The sequence below is a fragment of the Hibiscus syriacus genome, unplaced genomic scaffold (genome assembly GCF_006381635.1).
Source record: "Hibiscus syriacus cultivar Baekdansim isolate YM2019G1 unplaced genomic scaffold, ASM638163v2 tig00112523_pilon, whole genome shotgun sequence".
Classification (NCBI taxonomy): Eukaryota; Viridiplantae; Streptophyta; class Magnoliopsida; order Malvales; family Malvaceae; genus Hibiscus; species Hibiscus syriacus.
In genome coordinates, this window is record NW_024063355.1 from 1,572,262 (window position 1) to 1,580,804 (window position 8,543).

The 8,543-nt window shown below is 32.4% G+C and overlaps 1 pseudogene; it reads right to left on the bottom strand.

Moving 5' to 3' along the window:
* Positions 1-597: 597 nt before the first annotated feature.
* Positions 598-5,057, bottom strand: LOC120181433 (annotated as a pseudogene).
* Between the last annotated feature and the right edge of the window lie 3,486 nt (positions 5,058-8,543).

An 8,543-nucleotide genomic window follows, 5' to 3' on the forward strand; every position in this document is an offset into this window, starting at 1 on the left:
TGTTTGCGCGTCCTCTTCTTGACGCAGACGTGACCTTATGTCTTCAAAGAACATTTAATTTCTTTTAAAATAAATTTAATATTTTATTTTTATTTATAATTCAAATATTACATATAATTTTAACTTGTATATTTTTTATTTAATTAGTGATTTTATTTTTTTAATTATTTTTTTTTTACATATAATCTTGTTATAGTGGTTTAGTCTTAAACTTTTCATGTGGTATAGGCTCAATATATAAGGTATTGTATAATTCATGACACAAACATCTAGCTTGATTCAATAGTAAGACGTGTGTAAACTGATTTATATTTTAGTATGGATTGATTTATTTTAAAAAAGTAGTTGTATAGATTATTTAAATTTCAGTATTGTAAAACTAAAATTATTTAAATTTCAGTATTGTAAAACTCTTTTAAGTTTAAAAAATCAATCTATTTATATTTTAGTTTATTTTAATATTCTGCAGACGTTGAAAAATAAACAGTCTTCTTCTTGCAGACTGTAGACTTTTGGTCCACCTCTTCTGTTGCAGATGTCTACAGATTTGATCCGCAGACTGCAGACCTTTTACTTCTGCAAAACAACACATAGTCATGCCATTAAAGAGTATTTTACTAAAAAAATATTAGAAAGTAATCCTCTTTACAAGGGCACTCCTAGAAACAGAAGGATAGAGAAAAACTCAACGCCACAACTCGATGAAAGTAACAATAACGGCCGGTCACCCTCGCCTCAGAGCAAACATAGAACACCTTAAATATCTCGAGGTTCAGTCGCTCTTTCAACCGACACCTGACAGCACTAGTGCCGAAAATGAAGAAAACAAGATATCCACAAACAGAAATCGTAGGGAAGCAGAAATTATGGTCAGTCACTGAAATCCAAGCTCCCGCTACGAGAACTGCTAGCATTACGGCTGTGTAATGACAAACGTCTCATATGACCAGCCACAGCAGAGCCATCTACCTTTTTCTCCTTAAAGTACTTTTCTCTCTCAACGTGTTTTGCAGGAGGGGAGGGATTGCAACAGTTGAAGGATTTGTGTTGTTTTCGTATGATGGTTCCAAAGGCAGTGGTCGAATAAGTGGACGGTTAAGCCGTTCTTTCTCTCCCAGAATGTTTGATCCAAACAAACCCGAGTGTGGCTGCTCTTCGTCTTCTGGTCTTGCACATGCTTTCCCTTTTCGCAACCTATACAGTTTCACAGTTGGGATGAATGAATTTTGTCAATGTATACACCGACAACAAACTGAACAGAAGAATTTCAGAGTACCAAAACTTTATCACTCTATACAGCAGTGTTCCATTTGTTAGATTTTGAATCGAATAGGTCAGCTTTTGGGAAACTTGATCCCGAATCCCAAAATAACATGGTGTAACTCCCAAGTTCAGATCCTGGACCTACTGTCTTCTTGCCTATTGTGTTTTATTGCTTTTCTAATCCTTCTTTAGCATGCAGTCCATTTTACACTTGGGTCAACGAGCAAAACATTAAGCATTTATCTTGCTTGCACGGAAGCTGACATGGTGACTATATATACTGTGTTATTCGACTCATAAAAAGAAGGCACATTGTATTGACGCTTTGACGCAAGGAGGTCCTAAATGAGATATTATATGTCTGACGTGGCAAAAAATCTTAGAACATTTTGGCATATCCTTTTTGGGGTGTCCCTGTCTTACATTTAAGGCAATTGGCGAGTCAAAAGACAACCAACTTAATTCCAACATGGATAAATATAATAGTTGGGTTTGTTCTTATTAGATTAAGCTTTTGGGAGAATTAATCAGCCAACCTAACACCATCATCTCAAAAGATAACATATAGAATGAAACGAGAGAAGTTTATTAATTTTCTAGGAAGGTTTGAATCTTGGAAAGACGGACAAACCTTCTAAAAAGTTGTTCTGGTTCCTCCTCTTCTTCATGGTCAAAATGATTTGGTATTGGTGTTGGTGTTGGCCTACTCGAAACAGTAGTCTTCACAGAGAGAAGAGCATCATGTCTGATAAGAACATTCTGGAGCTGCTCATTCAATTCAATTGCTCGAGAAACAACCTTCTCATCCCTGAATATAAAAAGACTGCATTCAACAAAGTTGAAATTCCAAAGTAATGAAGTTCTATATGAATTTTGCATTGGAAAATAATAATAATGTGAAGAATTTGCCACTCATCCAAGCGTTTTGAAGGCAATAAACAAATGATCTCCAAGTTTGACTAATCGTTTACAACACATAATTTATACTATGTAAGAAAGTAGTTTATAAATTAATAAAACTTATTATCTCTCTCACACACACACACACCAGATGATGACATTAATATTCAAAGTGACGTGCTCATAATCACACATAACCTTACCGAGAACTCATCACAAGATGCATCACCTGTTGCTTCTGAAATGAACACTGTTCCACAAGGTCAAGTGTAAATTCATCCTTTGCACCCTAAAGGAAAACATATCTTGGCAGTCAAAATGACATATATTCCAATTCAAAATTTCATACATGCATCTGAGGATAATAAAATACATCAATCATAAAGAGAGGGAAATATCTCCTATACCTGGGGATTTTGAGTGTCAATTGCATCAAGGACTTCCTTTAAAACCTCTAAAGCATTGTTGGCCTTCTGAATAATACTGTGACAAGAAAGATAGACTCGAGGAATTTTGTTTCCCGGAAAAATAAACCTCTAATGTTACAATGCATTAGAAATTTGTTTAGCAATTAAACTAATACAGATATAGCCTGAAAAATAAAAAATATATCCCTACTGCCCCCAACAATGAAGAAAGCATTTTAGACAAGAAAGAAGCTCATATGGTTTCATATGCTTTCTATATTCCAGGGTGTTCTTTTTTTAGTAAGGTGGATTTTTTTTTCATTTTTTAACCTTTGGCACAATGGTTTCACAATGGATAAAAAATTTGCCAAAAGATATAAAAGTTACCTGGACTCGGGAACAATCTGAGGCTCTGCTTGCTTTGCAGCTGTCTCCTGTCTGGCAGATTTGAGTTCCACATTAAGTGTATTAGGTTTAGTTGGTAGTGAAGCTGGTGGATTTGATGGTGTAGTATGAAGCCTTTGAGGAAATTCTACTCCACTACTCTGAAAGGATTAAACAAATATAAACATGGATTTTTTGTTGTGAAGAACGAAACAAGTAAAAGTTACTTATGCAGGAGTTCAAAATTACATTCACGAAAATGTTAAAATATTAGTATTGGATTATAGTTTCTATTTGATGAAACACCTAATGACAATAGAGGCACACTTTTCAATAATGGAAAGCTTTAGAGAATATTGAAATCGGGAAATCAGATACACAATGCTGCTCTTTCTTATAATTGTATTTTGAGAAAGCTAAGAACAAAATATGACATTGTCTAGTCATTTACAGTACAACTAAAATAAGAAATTGAAACTGTTACAAGATAGCCCTTGAATGGGATGGGACTAATGTCTTTGAAACATGAAATGGATATTATAGGAAATATACACTTTATCACTTTTTCTTCAAGCTGCATTTCAATACAAGCATCTCAGGAAGGTATGAACGAACTTACAATGACAGTGAATTATGTCCTTAAAATCACTTCCTTGAATCCCTAGAAAACTCAAGCTGATGCTAATTCAGTCGTATGCTGACAAAAATAATCAGTGTCTTCTGATAGTAGATATTAATGATGATTCTAGGATGATTACTTGCATACTTGCTTCAATTCTACAACAATGCATGCTCTTATATTGTCACTAACTTCAGTAAGGCATTAAGATTTCATAATCACACAACCAGTCAACCTAACCACAAAATGCTAACAGAATGGACTCTTCTAGATATCTCATATGGAAGTTTATTTATAATGTAGGTTGAGGAGAAACCTAGGAGAAAAATTTCTTTGTGAAAAAATTAGTTAAATTTGGCCAAAAAACTTTACAGACAAAGCATAGTGAAGGCCATCTCCTTCACTGTTCCATCACAATCAAGAAGAAATTACAGAACTCCAAACAAAAGCACTTGCAACAACATACCCATACTATTAAACTACTATAGCCTCACAAAGAGTGTATACTTGGGGTACAGGTTTTTTTCACTAAAAGTTTTGAACAATATACGTATAAAATGCAGCAACCATATGATTAAACCAAACCCACTGAAGGCTTTGACTAACATCAATACTATGCAGAATGAAGAAACAGGCTTTTAAATTGTGTGCAAGTCAAAAACTTAGCACAAGGTTCCCAGAGGACACTTTTTCACTAATCCACCAAAATGTACAAAGTACGGGGATTACACATGTTTCATGTCTGTACCTACCACCAAATCGTTGTATGCTGAATAGTATTGAGGGAACTTTCCAGAAGCGCCACCAAGAGATGTTTGTGTAGCATCTAAAAGCAGAAATATTCTCTCTCGTACTGGCAAGTCCGACTGCAACAAAAGGAAGAATTTTTTTTTTTTGAAAAATCAATGAAAAGCAAACAGTTGTAGAAATGAAACAGTTTACACCTTTTTCTTGACTATCTTAACAAGAATTGTGATAATGCCCGTATCGATCACCAGCTTATGAACATTTTCACCATATTGTTTATCAACATCTCCAATAGCTGCAAAAGCAGGTGTTAGAAAATGCATTTACAAGATATAGAACAACATAAGGTCAGATTGTAACTAAGCAAAAATAGCATGTACTGACCAATACAGCATATAATTGAGCATTTGGGTTTTGCTCCCCAATTGTTTCTTAATTGCTTTAACAACATCTTTAGCTTGCCTGTATATTGAAAATATACAACACAAAACCAACGAAATAAAAACTCCAACAAAATATAGTATAGGCAACACAAAAGAATACATTGCAGTGCAAATTTTAACAAAACTCTTGGTGATCATATTCAACATGATAAAAATAAAGGAAAAATAAATCTACCTTTGATCTCGAGCAACTAACTCACAAATTTCAATGTTCTTTGCCCAGTCCATCTCAGCCAGTTTCTCACTTGTGGCAGAAATGACCAGCTCAGCAGCCATTTCAGCTTATTTCTGGACGTAGTTAAAATAAAAAGAATTTTCAAGAACTTAGAGCAACTCAAATACAACATGAATAGGTAAGGAAGTTAAAAATAAATAAACAGATCACAGCATATACAAGTTAAGAAATTAAGACTGGCAATGTTTCGAACTAAAGTCAGGTATCAAACTAAAGCTTTACATTATGTATTTGGCACGCTTCAGATTTCACCTATAATATATCATTCACACTAACATGCTTTTAGCGTTTGATACCTGTCATCTGCTTATTGGAATGTACAATTTTGTTGGGAAACATCAAACACTAGTCTCTAGACCTTGGCTTAAGCAAACACTTCAAATCAGGAAGGCAACAAAAATTATAAGTCATTTAACATTTATAACAGTCAAACATGTAACTCTTATTGCTATCAAATGGCTTAAACCATTATCTGCGTTCTTAGATGGTACAAATACCCAAGGTATGCTCATATCTAAGTAGATATGTAGATATACGCTAAAAGATTGCTTCAGAAAAGAATACTAGCATAGTCCCATTTTCAGGTATTTTTATTAGTCCTGTTCTCTCGATTTTTACTTTAACCTAGCTGGTTGATTGAGAAATAACCCAAAGAATGTTAACAGAAAAAGTGAATACAAACCCAAAGAATGTTATCAGAAAAAGTGAAAGAAAACTAATCACATGATAGAACTGCACGCACCAAAGCAATAGAGACCAGCATAAGTAAATTAATAGAGGGTCATTCAATCATTCATCAACTCCTCAACTCATTGAAGAAACTAACATACAATTGATAAAAGAAGAGTGAACTAACATACAACTGAGTGATTCTTTTTCTTACTAGCAGTGAGCTTGAATTGCATACAGTTTAATTGTTATTCTGCAACCAACAAAATCTGACAGTTCAGAGTAGAGAAGAGAGATAAGCCAATGTAAATCGTCATATACATACAAGAGAAACAACATAATGCCTCTAAATAAAAGAGTGAATTGAGAAAACCAGCTTATTTTAAAAATCATATATTCTCCCACACTCTCAAACCAAGCAGCTTCCCTGGAACTAACACTAGAGGACAAATAACAAAATTTCTGGGAACAAAGTAATATTAAACAAAAGGCAAAAACATTGGATCTATTCTATTGTTCTCTTATGTTCTATCATACTTCACTACTGCAGCTTAGTTCAGCCATTTCTACTCTTAAACAGGTTCAGATCTCAATTACTTCGAATCCGATACACTTTTTAACCAAAAATAACTAAAAAAAGTATAAAATCTTCAATTAAACAAAAAAACAGAGATCTCATTTCAGGAACCTGACCACGACGTACCTGTAAAAATGAAGACGACGTAAAGGAAGCTTAGAAACAAGTGATGAACCTTGAAAGCGTGAGACTGACGGACGAAGCAACGAATCAATTTACCAAAAAAATTCGAGATTTCTCGTTCTCTTTTCCTTCTTTGTCTCGCCTTTCTAGCAATGTTTAATAAATCTTATATTATTAGCTTGAATATTTGGGTTAGACATGATTTTGGTGATTAAACAATGAATTCTACTGCCAAAAAAAGGAAAAAAGAAAGAATTTGAGGTTTTTCTTTTAAAAGCTTCTCGGGGTGATTGATTGAAGCTTGTAGCAGCAGCACCGCCATGCCACATGAGGGGCTGTCCACAGCTTCCTTTAAAAGCGTTTTCTGGACGGATGGGTATGTCTAAGGTCACTTGAAGGTGAGCTGTCTTCATTATTATTTTATTTTTGGGCAAAGTACACAAAATTTGTCACTAAACTATTATGAAATAATCTATTTGGTCAATTAAGTTTTGAAAATTAAAAAATTGCCACTAAACTTTTTAAACATTATAAATAATCATTAAATTTTAGGTTTATTAGAAAATAATGCTCAAATATATTATTTTTTCAAATAGGTACCCAAACTTTTTTCTATTCATTCAGGTGTCTAACGTTACAAATGATACCACTATAAGTATCTTGACTGTAACAGTTATTAAATTCTATCGTTAAAGGACATGTGTCACGTTTGTCTGATAAATTTAAAATAAAAAAATATAATATATTTAAAAAAGGGTAAATTACGTGTTTAGTTCTTTTTCATTTTAGTACATCATTGAAAACTTAACAACACTCATTTTTATGGATAAATTACGTCATTCATCGTTCACTATATTCTTACTCTTATTTGGTACTAAAGTTTAAAAATTTTAAATTTACTACTCAACTTTCAAATTGATTATATTTTAATCACTCTAATTGTTTTATTAATCATTTTGTGACATGACATTTTTTATTATTTTTTAATATATAATTAAAAAAATTGAAAGTTAGAGTGATTAAATTAGGAGTAATATGAAAGTTAGGTAATTAAATTAAAAAATAATCTTTAGTGACCAAAATAGGATTGACAGAAATTGAATGATGAATGATGTAATTTAAACGTAAAAAAGATGTCACACAAATCACGCATTAAGTTTTAACGACGATGTAATAAAACGAAACAAAAACTAAACATTAAGTATGTTTTTGAAAAAATTAAAAGTTTAGATATTAAAATATAACAAAACTTATAGTTTATGTACAAAACGCATAGTTTACCAAAACCCTAAAAATTTCCCAAAAAAACTCCAAAACGTTGAAAACTTTCATTTAAACACCTAAACTTATGTCAGACGATGCCCCTTTATATCGTCGAACTTCCACCCGACTTATGAAAACCATCAGAACAAGAGCCAATCGATGGCCACGTCTAACTAAAGAGATGACAATAAGTGTTGACGACAATGGTCGACAAGGACAACATTGTCATGTTAAAATTAAGGTTTGAGATTTTTTTTTTAGAATTTGTGACTTTTTTGTTAAGAGTATTAGAGTTTATTTTTTGAAATATAAAATAATTTTAAGTTTTTTTTTTTAAAAAAAATAAAATTACAGAACATGACACATGTCATTTAATAAAAAAAATTTATAGATGTTACGGTCAGGCACTTAAAGTGATTTATTTTCTAATTAAGCCTAAGTTTTATTAAGTTACTACAAAATAGTCTTTATTTCATTGAATTATTTTAAAAAATCCTTAAATTTATTAAAATGTGTCAATATTTCATGATAACACGTTACAACAAGCAATATCTACTTAAACAAAACAACATAAACATAAGCAACTCATCAGAGTGGCGCAGCGGAAGCGTGGTGGGCCTATAACTCACAGGTCCTAGATCGAAACTTGGCTCTGATACATTGTGATTTTTTCCCTTTCATTTGTTGTTGTTTTTCTCACAAAGTGGGCTGTGCTAATCATATTTGTGTGGTCTGTGAATGATAAAAGATGGTTATCCATATTTATATATTGGGCCGAGAACCATATGATATGAAATTATCCAATAAGTCATTAAATTTTCTTACATTAAGCATATTTACTTTTTAAAACATATATATAATATTAACTTTTTTTTTTATATAAATTTAAAAGATTTTGCGTTTATTTTAATTA